The 12,672-nt window shown below is 37.8% G+C and overlaps 1 long non-coding RNA gene across 1 annotated transcript in view; it reads right to left on the bottom strand.

Annotated features, from left to right (window-relative positions):
* Positions 1-287: 287 nt before the first annotated feature.
* LOC135327520 (uncharacterized) overlaps positions 288-12,672 on the bottom strand; it is a 128,440-nt gene continuing 116,055 nt past the window's right edge. The window contains exons 5-7 of the long non-coding RNA XR_010387760.1: positions 10,962-11,082; positions 9,744-9,849; positions 288-8,731 (exon numbers count right to left, since the gene is read on the bottom strand). This is a non-coding gene — a long non-coding RNA (uncharacterized LOC135327520). The remainder of the gene's footprint in view (positions 8,732-9,743; positions 9,850-10,961; positions 11,083-12,672) is intronic.

Here is a 12,672-nt window from a genome sequence, read left to right as displayed (position 1 = left end):
ATGAGATGAGATAAAAAATAGATTTTTTTATTCTAAAGACAGGCATTGAACTGTAATAATTTTAAGATTAATTTAATATTGACTTCTTCAGCATTAAATTAAATATGATGAATATGGATGACATTTAATGATAAAACATTCTTGTGTAATTTAGAGCTTATTAGACAGTCCTAATTCAAGAAATTTTATTTTTTTGTTCCATGGGAATTTTTTAAGTTATATTTTTATTCCAAATTTCAAAGTAACTTTTCAAACAATCAACATTTCTAGTAAGATAGAAATTCAGTTTAATAGTAGGCTATACAAAGGAAATGTATAACAGAGTTTAATAGTATTAAAATAAATGATTTTGTTCAGCAAAATCCAGACTGTATTCATACTTTATTGCTACCTGAAACTTTCCGTCTAAAACATATTTATTGGTCTTCAGTGCAATTCAACCCATATGGACTTCAACCTTCTTAATCTTTTAAAAATACATATGTGTGCCCTGCTTGCAAATTTAAAATGGCTTAAACATCAACTAAAACTGATAAGCTATATTTGTAAAACAGAAACATAGAGATATTGCGTGCATAATTATATATGCTTTGAATGTATAGAAATCTTCTAGTAGTCAGCATTTTGCATCTTTATTAGAATTCCACACAGTATAAGAACATAGTCTCACAATCTATGCTGGCTTTGACATTCAGCTTGTGTATCACTGGGAATAACATTGAAGAGACATGCAGTATGTATACATGCAAGATCATATGGTTTTTTTCTAATACTTGATTATTTTATCTTAAAATATTTGTATTAATTTAAAAGGTTATTTGTTCTCTTGTACTTAAACATTTACATTTCTCATTGTGGTTTTGCTGGCAGAGAAACCAGCATTATGCGCATGTTGCCATCTGTCAAAATACTGATGTAGTACGGAAAATTTGCATAGACTGCTTAAGCAAGTCCAACTTCTTTCAAGAGCCTTGTATGCTGTCTTTTTAAAGACAGAGCAGAAAGGGTAGAACATATGGAAATCAATTTTAAAGAAAACTTGTTTTTGTTTAAAAATATGATTACATCTGCAATTTGAAACAAATATACAGCAGCTCAACAGCAAAGAAAGAAAAGATATACACATGCTCATATATAAACATATCTGTGCGGGTTTTTTTAATATATATATACATATACCTACCTACCAACATATATATATACACATATATATATAGCTGAGATCAAGAAGATATTGGTCTATTGACGTATCTGTTAACTGGGGCTCTATTGAAGTCTTAAGGCTTTATAGAGGCATTCTTTCTGTCAAAATGTTTGCGCTAACTCAAGTTTTGCTGGATATGAACATTTCTTACCAGATTTCATAGCAACTGACAAAACTCATCTCAACAGCTGTCCAGATTGCTATAACTCTGGTGCCATTGCTTGTAAACTGGCACTTTTTTGGTCACAAGTGATGATAACAACATGATGACAAATATGAGCACTTCTTAGCTCTGGATACTGAAGTACCACTTAGAATAAAAACTAAACCAACAGGAACCACTAAAATCTTTTTTCTTTTTTCTCCTTTTCTAGCTGATTTACAGTAAAGATAAATTTTTACTACAGTTTCTCATCAGGATGTTTTGCTTTCTACTCACACTCAAGGTCATGATTCCTTAGAAGTGATACCATGGTCATCACTTGTAAACCCAGAATAGCTAAGGCCTAGCTGAGGCTGCCTGAATATATGCAACTAGCTTGGAAAGACACATGGAGGAAAATGAGTTGGCTGGGGGAACCAGCTGAAGAACTGCAGCCTCTTCAGTTGGTTTCCTTTGAAAATGAAAGTAAAAATTTTGGACCAATACTTCTAAGAGTGGCTATAGCACAGAATAGAGCAGTAATCGGATACTGTTATTTAACAGGAAGCTCAAGGAAGAGATTAATATTATCATAAAGACAAGGAAATAAGTTTACAGACATATTGGAAGATGCTTCATTTGGAGTAGAATTGAAAGAGAAAAACATGACAATTTGAATCCTCTGGATGTTCACACAGGGGCAAGGACTACATTTTAGTTCCAGCCTGGCAAATTCTGCAGCAACCTCTAATCACGGGTGCAACCACTCAAAATGCCAGCTCCCTAATGTGCAAGTTCCCGAAACCAGAACGTAACACCCTCTCACCTGCTGCTTTCTCCACATCCATTCAGCTGCAAGACAACACGACATTCATCCCCATGAGAAAAGCAGAAAATGGGAAGCAATATCTGCCTTAGGTAGGCACAATCTAGTTAAAATAATCTGAGAGATTTCTACCAGGGGTTATTTTTGGATCCCAGTTCTGTCACTTCACTAAAAATGGCATAAAACTTTTGTGATAAGGAATTAGGAATAATTGTGCAGTAATGCAGAGAAGAATATTGGTGAAGTTCTTTCAAGAGATTAAAAGGTAGGATTGTTCCTCATCATTTATCTTCAGTAGTACTCCTGCGGGAGGGCCTGCTGTGCATGGTCCTTTGCATAAGAAGATGATTGTCACAGTGTATATGTTAAACTGATACTACTGCAAGTATGGGGGGGGGGGGCTAAAAAGGGGAAAAATAGAGAAAGAAATGGCTTTCACACCCCACAGATATTTTCAAAATATGCTCACTCCATTTGCTTTTATAAAATAATTATTATAATGAATAATTTCCAAAGAGTTTTAGAACATTTATCAATTATTTCTCAGGGAATTTAGAATTTGAGAAGAAGAAATTATAAAGAAAATTCCTTACTTTAGAATAGTTAAATAATTTCTGGGTTTTTCTAATTGATGAATTTCAATGAATTCTAAAATGCTTGGAGAGGAAAGATGGATGAAAAACTTAATCACATATTTCAGACTGGTTTTGCAGAAGATCCTAAGCAAAATCTGATAAAAATACCTCTTGAAGTTTTCTGTATCTTTATTCTTTTTATAGCCTAAGGTACAGTAAGAAAATAATTTGCCTAGATTTGAAGTAATTTAACATAAGCAAATGGTTTCTGTTGCTTTCAGTGAAGTTACCCTGCGTAGAGTTTTTGAAACAATAGCTGAAAGCCTATTGTCTCGTCAAAGAAATGATACTTTCAGATGAGTCTACTTCTAAACAATGAGTTAAGTAAGGTACTCGAGACTCCATGGCGGGATAAGATAACATGATCCATAACAAAACAGGGAAATAATATGAGAGTTAAATCCATGACATTAAAATAAAAAAGAAATCCTTAACAACATACTAACAAAGGATCCTCACCTGAGCTATGGAAAATTTCAAACTTTGAATAGTGAAGTTGTGCTCTGGAAAATCTTATTGTAAGAAAAATAATCTTTCCGACCTTTCCACAACGCTCACAAAAAGCTGGGAAGAATGTAGGTAAGTCAAACGGGTGGCCTGGTCAGCCTTCTCAGGCAGAATTTCCTTTCTTGTCTGTAGGAATTTAGGCTCTCAAGGGCTCCCTTAGAGTTCAGTTTTGTGACCCACAATGGCAAACCTCAGCTTTTTGCCTAGTTCTGTAACTTTATTTTCAGAAAGAAAATATTTTAAAACCCCTCACATTAATAACAATAGGGGAAAAAAAAAACTTGTTTGGAGGTTGAGAGGCTTTAAGACTTCTTAGCTGGCACCAGCCCCTGAGTACTGAGAAAATGTCCAACTCAATAACTACAAAATGGGTTGAATCAGTTCACAAAGATGCAACATTGGAAGAAGTGCTGACTTTGGTTATTTCACAACTGCTAGAGTTGTCATTATAAACTGGAAGTTAATCAATTCTGAAAGTAATTGTGGAGCACAGCTGAGAAAGAAAAGCTGACCGGGGGGTGGGAAGCATGTTCTCAAGTGTTGAAAGATGGACTCAGCGGCATTATATAACTGGTTTCTATTTTAACAAAGCAGTTGTTCATATAACATCTGGTATAAAGCATTAATTCCTGATTTACTGATGATCTAAGTAGAAATACATATCCTAAGTTGGAAAAGATAGTAGCAGACCATAACCTAGGTATGAAAAAATGTAAGTAAATAAATTCTGTAACTTTTAAAAGTGCACTTAGCAGATACAGAAATATTATTTTAATATTCCATAACATTGGAAAATACAATGGAGTTTGCCCATTTACAATGTAGCAGTTTTCTCAGTTCACATGGAGGATGAGTCTCTAAAAAGGTACAAACATGACAAAAAAGACCAGCAACCATTTATCCACAAAATTCAAGTACTTCTAAGGCTCCAATTCCTGTACTATTAGGTGTCTTACAACCTCATATCTATTTTCATAAAACATCTGCAACTCATTTCCCTGTGTGGAAAATAGAGGTGAGAAGCATGGTATGCAAAATTACACACAGAAGCTTGTGGCAGAGAGAAAAGCCTTGAAATTACATCTGGCAGCTAGCCTTGTTTCCTAGCTTCTGGTTTATCCACCAAAATGGAGGAACAAATGGAGTTCAATCTCAAAGAAATCTTTTAAACCAAAGTGATTTATTTTCTTGGTGGATATATCAAATTATTGATGAAAATATTGTGTTTCTAAGAGGAGGACTGAGATCAAACAATATGCAAGTCAATAATTATCTGTAATTTTTACCAGCTGAAAGAGGAGGTTGTGCAGTCTCTACCCTTGGAGATTTTCAATACCAGACTGAGCAACCTGGTCTGATCTCATAGATAAGCCTGCCTTGAGCAGGAGTTCAGATTAGAGACCTCTGTGGTTGCTTTCTAAATGACTCTATGAATTACCTGCAACCTACTCTCCAAAATCAAGCACAAGAGCTATTAAACAATATCTAAATGCATCTTCACTTTTAAGGCAAGGATTTCCTCTTCCTGTCTGAGGAGGTGCAGCAGCAAGTCAAGAAACATATGCACAGTTAAAATCAAGTGAGAATGCAACAGCTGCATTTTTAACAGTTTGTGGAGTTCAGATGTAGTATCTCCAACAGACTGCTCGTTCCTGATGAGGACGAGGTTAGGCAGTATCTTACTCTGTAAACAGCCCCATTCATTTTAACAGAACTATCTACAGTTAACTACTGCTCCATGTGAGGAAGGATACCAAAAACCAGTCATCGTAGGCTCTGCCACATGATGTCCAAATATAAGCTGTAATGAAAAGTCAAAGAGCCAAGCCTCTACTTGTATATGTACACATAGAGTAGTGGTGTCCATGGCTTTCAGTGATGCTGCTCACAGATACAAATCAGGGCTCCCAGGTCCGGTGGGTAGTGCTTCTTATCAAAAGCCAGAGAGCAGTAGCTTTTCTAGTGATAGTGGGAATGTTGCATTGATTTTAGTGCAACTGCAGAGCTATAAAAATGCCACTCAATGTGATGGAGCCTATCAGACAGCATTAGCGTACCCCATGCATGAGCAAAGCCATGGTATGGCCTTATGGAGAGAAGAGGTAAGCAGGAAGCCATCATTTGATCCCACGTAGAGTGTAATCTTGCTCTTTAGACTGAATTTCCTGACCTGCTCCTTTTCATAAAGGAACTAGCTAGCACCTCATAAGCTTCTGGCTGAAAATTTCCTCTCTCATTATAGCCAAAAAGCATATTTTAGCACTAATGCAGAGGCCATTGACTTTTGTGGTTTTGGATCAAGGTTTGGCTTACCCCTTGCCTTTCCCCCAAATCTGCCAACAATGTATTATTTATTATCCCAGGAAGAATTTCAGTGTAAAATGCCATTAATCACTTTGGTTTAGATTAAACAACAGCTTATGAAAGGATAAGCAGAAAAGCTTTTCTTGCTTACTTTCTGCATAAGGCAGATTGGTATTTGTCTGTTTTACACTGGTAATTCCAATTATTAAGCCAAGATACCTGTATAAACTCACAGGAAGAAGTCTCTAGTCAGTGAGTTTTTAGTGTTAAAAAAAAGACAGATGATTCCCCAGGCTTATTCCACATCTGAAAGTTTAGTACAATACAGTCCATTGGTTGAAGCCTTGAAAAAATCATACCCTAGCTAAAACAGCTATACTGGCAAAAGAACTTTTGGCAGTGCAGCTTACTCTATGTGAGAAACTTGTGTAACTTATTCAACAGAATTAGTTGGCTATTATAAGCTTTATCTACTAAACTATATATATCTATTGGGAGCTGGGAAAGGTAGGTATATCTCAAGCTGCAATACTTTTTAAATATAGAAAACCTTACTCACAGTCTGAACTTTCTACTAACATATAAAGACATTAGCTCAAATTCTTTTCTATGAAAGAGTGGAATTTCTTTTACTTGACTGTGGTGCTGGAATATACTGAGGAAAATTACAAAAGTTGTAGGTGAAATGATTGTAACAGTTCAGTCATTCATATATGATGCACAATCTCTAATAACTGAGCTGAGAGTCACTAATTAAAATGCAAAGGGTTGTCTCATTAAAGGCTAAAATGTAAGTAGAACTTATCATAATTTTCTGAATTGATTCTCCCTGTTAAGATTAGACAAAAATGTACACTTGTGGGTATCACCATTTTTGACAGTTCCCTTTCTGACCATTCTGCAAAAGCAGAGTAATGAGCTAAAGGGAAGGAAGGCTCCTCGATCTCAGACTTCTCACGGTCACATTGGGAATATCTCTGCCGTACCTCCTGCACAAATGAAGGTACTCCTCCAAGCCACTAGGCATAGAAATACAGAGAGAACAATAAATCACAGGATCATGGAATAATTGGGGTTGGAAAGGACATTTGGAGATCACCTGGTCAAGCCCCCCTGTCCCAAAGCAAGGCAATTTGAAGTCGTGTCTTCTCCCAGATACACACTGACGAGGCTGCAAAGAAAGGGTTGAGATTTGGCTGCTTTACCCAAATAAGGGGTTACCAACCTCTACCAGGAAGAAAACCTAAAAAAAGAATAATGCTGCTCCAACTACGGAAGTGGGTATCGACCCTACTGTAAGAGGAAAGCTCCTCAGACACTGTCACAGACATTTAAGTGAACGAGTCCTACGCACAGTGACAGAAGCTGATGAAAAAATGAAACATCAAAACGTTATGAATTTTAGTTTTAGCCTGGCTGGAGACCTTTGGCAGTCCTAACAAAAGGCTGAGTAGAGGGGGAGGATCACCTCCCTCAACCTGCTGGCAACACTCTTCCTAGTGCACCCCAGGAGACAATTTGGCCTACCCCCAACCTGTACTGGTGCATGGGGTTATTCTTCCTTAGGTGCAGGACCCTGCACTTGCCTTTGCTGAACTTCAGGAGGTTCTTCTCCAACCAACTCTCCAGCCTGCCGAGGTCTCTCTGAATGGCAGCACAGCCCTCTGGGGTATCAGCCACTCCTCCCAGGTTTGTATTATCAGCAAACCTGCTGCAGCTGCACTCTGTGCCTTCATCCAGGTCATTGATGAATAAGTTGGACAGGATTGGACCCACTACTGACCCCTGGGGGATGCCGCCAGGTGCAGGCCCCCAAATAGACTCTGTGCTGCTGATCACAACCCTCTGAGCTCTGCCATTCAGCCAGTTCTCAATCCACCTCACTGTCCACTCATCTAACCCACACTTCCTGAGCTTACCTATGAGGGTGTTATGGGAGACAGCATCAAAAGCCTTCCTGAAGTTGAGGTAGACAACATCCACTGCTCTCCCCTCATCTACGCAGCCACTCATTCCATTGTTGAAGGCTCTCAGGTCGGTTAAACATGATTTCCCCTTGGTGAATCCATGCCGACTACTCCTGATTACCTTCTTTTCCTCCACATGCTTAGAGATGACATCCAGGATGAGCTGCTCCATCACCTTTCCAGGGACGGAGGTGAGGCTTGTAGTTCCCTGAGTCCTCCTTCTTGCCCTCTTTGGAGACTGGAGTGGCATTGACTTTCTTCCAGTCCTCAGGCACCTCTCCTGTTCCCCATCTCAAAGATGATGGAGAGTGGCCTAGCAATAACATCCACCAGCTCCCTCAGCACTTGTGGGTGCATCCCATCAGGGCCTATGGATTTGTGGGTGTCAAGTTTGCCCAAATGACCTCTAACCCGATCCTCCTCAACCAAGGGAAAGTCTTCCTTTCTCCAGACTTTCTCTCTTGTCTCCAGGCTCTGGGCTTCCTGAGGGCTGGCCTTAGCAGTAAAGACTGAAGCAAAGAAGGCATTCAGTAATTCTGCCTTCTCTGTATCCTTTGTCACCAGGGCACCCACCCCATTCCACAACAGGCCCGCATTTTCCCTAGTCTTCCTTTTGCTACTGATGCATTTGAAGAAGCCCTTCTTGTTGTCCTTGACATCCCTTGCCAGATTTAATTCCAAATAGGCCTTGGCCTTCCTCATTGCATCCCTATATACTCTGAGAACGTTCCCGTATTCCTCCCAAATGGCCTGTCCCTTTCTGCACATTCTGTATACTTCCTTCTTCTGTTTGAGTTTTGCCAGGAGCTCCTTGCTCATCGATGTAGGTCTCCTGCCCCTTTTGCTTGACTTCTTACTCACAGAGATGCACTGATCTTGAGCTTGGAGGAAGTGAGGCTTGAATATTAACCAGTTCTCTTGGACTCCCCTTCCTTCTAGGGCCCTAACCCATGGGATTCCTCCAAGTAGGTCCCTGAAGAGGCCAAAGTTTGCTCTCCTAAAGTCTAGGATTGCAATTCCACTTACTGCCCTGCTTCCTCCTCACAGGATCCTGAGCTCCACCATCTCATGGTCACTGCAGCCAAGACTGCCTCCAACCTTCACATCTCCAACCAGTCCTTCTTTGTTTGTTAGCTGACAGTTGTACTAGAAAAAAATGGAGAAAAGTTTTGGAAATATAAAACTTTATTTTCTATTTAATTCTTCTCATATCCTGTCTCCCTGTGCTCTCTTTATCAAATTGTTTTTATTGGATATGTTTCTCTTCATTCTTCTTGTATATCGTCTGATCTTAAACTCCCATGTGTCTGTCCAAAGTTTTCCCTTTTCTCTTTTCCAGTAATTAGAGAAGAAAAGTTTTCAGATTAAAATAACTAAATCAAATATAGATCTGCAAAAATGGTATTTGCAAGTTTGCACAATCTTTGCAAGTTTTCATTTAACTTTCCTCATTACTGTAATGACCTCTTAATTAGTCTACACAATACAAGTGTATATATCAGTTCAAACAGAACCCTAGAGAGAATATTTAACTCATCTAAAATTTGGATTTGCCAAACACTTTCTTTGCAAATAGCACTTTGGGGATTTAACCTTTGGAGGAAAGCACTGGCCAGAACAATGTCTATTAACAAATATTCTTTGTTCTAACAAACTCACGGTTTTAAAATTTAAGCGAGTTTCGTATGCATCTATCTCCTTCTAACATGCTACAAGAACAACCAAATGATATTTATCTTTGCTCAAGTGGCCCTTATTTTGAGTGATACTCTTTTGAGCTTTAACTGGACTATGCTTTAAACAAATTCTATCTTCCTTTATTGTAATATCAGCCCCAGAGAAATGTTAACTGTAAATTAAATAGCTTACATTAAAACAACTGTACTGTTTTAAGCATACAGATTGTATGCATGCAAAACATACTTGTCTGAGGCCTTTTTCTAAATTGCCTATTTGTTTAATTAAAAGAACAAACAGTCTTTGAATTTCTGCATTGACTTACGAAGCACTGACAATTTTTCAGTGTTGTTGTCAAAGCTCAGTATAAAATTCCAAACAAACATTGGGAAAACAGTGAAGCAAGGTGCTTCTATCTCTTGTTCAGAAATGCCAAATGTGATGGAAAATGAGTGCTCTGCTGCTTTTGTTTTGTTAGTACCTCAAAAATTTCTGGCCTCATCCTGTGGTAAAGCCAGCTGACCAGTACTCAGCACAGTGTCTGCTCCCTTGGACAGAAGTAGAATCCATGGGGTGGGACAGGTACTCTGTGTTAAAGGAAATATGCTATTTATACCATAAAGCATACAAACTCAAAGATTAATGACTTGGGAAATTTAGCGATGGTAATGCTGTTAGCCACAAACACCCATGGAAAAACAACTGGCTGCCACTGACTTTTGAAGCAGTTAGGCAAGCCCTACTTATGACTATTTTCTCCAGGTTCTCTTCTTAATTCATTCACCGCCACTTTTTTTTCCTCTTGTTTCATTTGGATTTTGACAAAATGCTGAAAAGTAAAACAGATATTTCCTCATCCCACTGGTTCTTTAGATACAGGTTAGTGCATCTCTTCCAGTGCTGATGTTCATCAGCAAGCTCAGACCTTTACAGCAGCACTCTCCCAAAGCCAAACAAACTTGGAAGGAGAGGTCTATTTTTAAAGTAATCAGAAGGAGGAAATCAGCCCCAATCCTGCTCACACTTAAGCACCTGCAGAACTTAATGATATGAATACTTAGTTAGAGATAAGTAAAAAACAAGTGGCACACTGTAAATGCATTCTGGAGAGATTGCAAGGTCAAACTCATGTCACCTTATTTGGGTAGTAGCAAGACCTTAAAGACATGAGGTATAATGTACTTTATTATATTTCATGGACATTATTATAGTGTACATGGCCATTTCTGAGCACTACTGAGGAAAAGGTTGGTGCTTCTTTGTCAGTTTTATTATTAGATCAAATATCACTTAATGAAAGCACTTATAGTTGCAAACCAGTTGGCATCAATAGAAAGCATCTTGAAACCCTATTTTGACATGTACCTGCATTTCTAGATAAAAGTGTAAATCAAGCTCTCAGACTAGTGCAAACAGGCTGTATTCCTAGCCCAAAAAACAATTTACAATTTTTTGCTGTTTTTTTCTTTTACCTTCAAAATACATGTGTGACATTTCCTGTAACACATATGTAATAATCACTTCCCCACATTAAACAATATTCTTATTCAAGCCATAAGCCACTCATGCAGCCAACAGCCAAACTGGAAGATAATTCATAGTGTGTGGAGAATTCTATCTGCTTCTATTATAAGCTTGTGCAATTGAAAAAAAATGTGTGTGTGTATTGGAGGAGATATTTAGAGAAAAGTATTAATACCTTGTTTACTTTTTGCTTATATCCCCAGAGGCACTATGAAAATCCAGAACACAGAACCATATTTTCCCATTCGGAGCAAAAGATAAAAAAGGAAGTCACTGAAGTTTGTCTCTGGATGATGCTAGGAATCAAATGAAAAAGAAAACATTCAAAAATGAAGCAGGAAGTTGACTTGTATATGACATCGTGGTAGAGAAGAAAAATGGCAACATGCTGATTTTTGTTCTAAGAAGGTCGAGAGTTAGCTAACTTTTCTTGCACTCAGCAGGATATAATTACAACATAGCAGAGCAAAATGAACAGCCCACCCACAAGTGACTTCAAGAACATATCATATTATTTGTTTTAGTGTAAGCATTCTTTTACTTGGCAGTTCTGTATACTTGGATTAAATACGTTCAGATCTTTCACTCTCATTTCCTTTTTCCATTGTAGGACTTGAATTAAAACATCAACTCCTCCTTCATTGTTTGCCAATATTCAAGGCAGAAATATTGCACTGAAGGCATGAGGGGAAAGAGGATTCATTTGCAAAAAATATCCAAGTACTTTTGTGACATTAAAAACCTAATCAGAAAGTAGAATGGGGTTTACATGACCGTGTTAATGGCATAAACAAATACATACTTAACAGAAGAACATATCTTAAGTATGTACAGTTTTAGATACATACATACTGTGTTAATTTAGAAATCATCAGAAGATTCATTGTGAAGTCAGAAAAAATGTCAGGGCATAGTTAGTTGTTGCAGAGTAAAATACAAGACAGATGACAACAGTGTAAACCTGACTTTTGCATTAACTTCAGACTTCAGTGGCGGATTTATGCAACTGGGTTTACAATATTAGGGGGAAGACATACTCATGGAGCCATAGTATTCAAAATAAAGTCACATATATTATCAAAATTGGGAATGTTTGTATGCTGAATAGGACTGAATACATACGTAGTATCAAAGGAAAAAAACACTCTAAGGTCATATCATTCATGTGACAAAAATCATTACAATTCAGAGGAAGTGTTGTACAGGGCAGTAGAAATAAGAAGTGAATCTTTATTTGCTGATGTGAGAAGTACACTTTTTAAGTTGAGTAATGCTAATCCCAAGAGAAGAAATGCTGACAGACAGTATGATCCAATGATTCAAACAAAATAGATAGAAGTGGTATTGTGTGGTATTACACTAATAGTTGCCTCAGATGTATGCACAAAAATGGGTAATACAGTTGTCAAGAAGCAGCCAGCAAAAGTAGCCTCTCCAGACTCATTCTTTCTGCCTCTTCACCAAGAACTTGCTTGGACCAGAGAGGAATTATGAGATTGAGAGCTACCTCACTTCTCTTTCCCACAGAACTCACAGCTGTGACAGCCTAGGTCAAAATGATCCAAAGCAAACACTGCTTTTTTGCAAATCATCACCTATGTGAAACCACAGGAAAGGATTTAGCACCCAGTCATTTCTTCTAGATGTACTTGTAACTCAAAGAAATCTAGTAGAGATTAAAATGTACAAGCAATGATGTCCAAACTGAACACGCTCCAAAAGATAATGTCATAGCTTAAGCATTTTGATTTTTTTCCCTTTTGCTTCCAAAGAAAGCTGCTTCTGGGCTTAGGCCTTGCATATCAAAGGGAACAGATAAAAAGGAAAATTTCCAACACTATTTTAAAGAGAATTTTCACACTAGAAAACATTGTATGTTGTTTATT

The sequence above is a fragment of the Dromaius novaehollandiae genome, chromosome 2 (genome assembly GCF_036370855.1).
Source record: "Dromaius novaehollandiae isolate bDroNov1 chromosome 2, bDroNov1.hap1, whole genome shotgun sequence".
Lineage (NCBI taxonomy): Eukaryota > Metazoa > Chordata > Aves > Casuariiformes > Dromaiidae > Dromaius > Dromaius novaehollandiae.
This window is presented reverse-complemented; position numbering and strand designations above follow the sequence as displayed.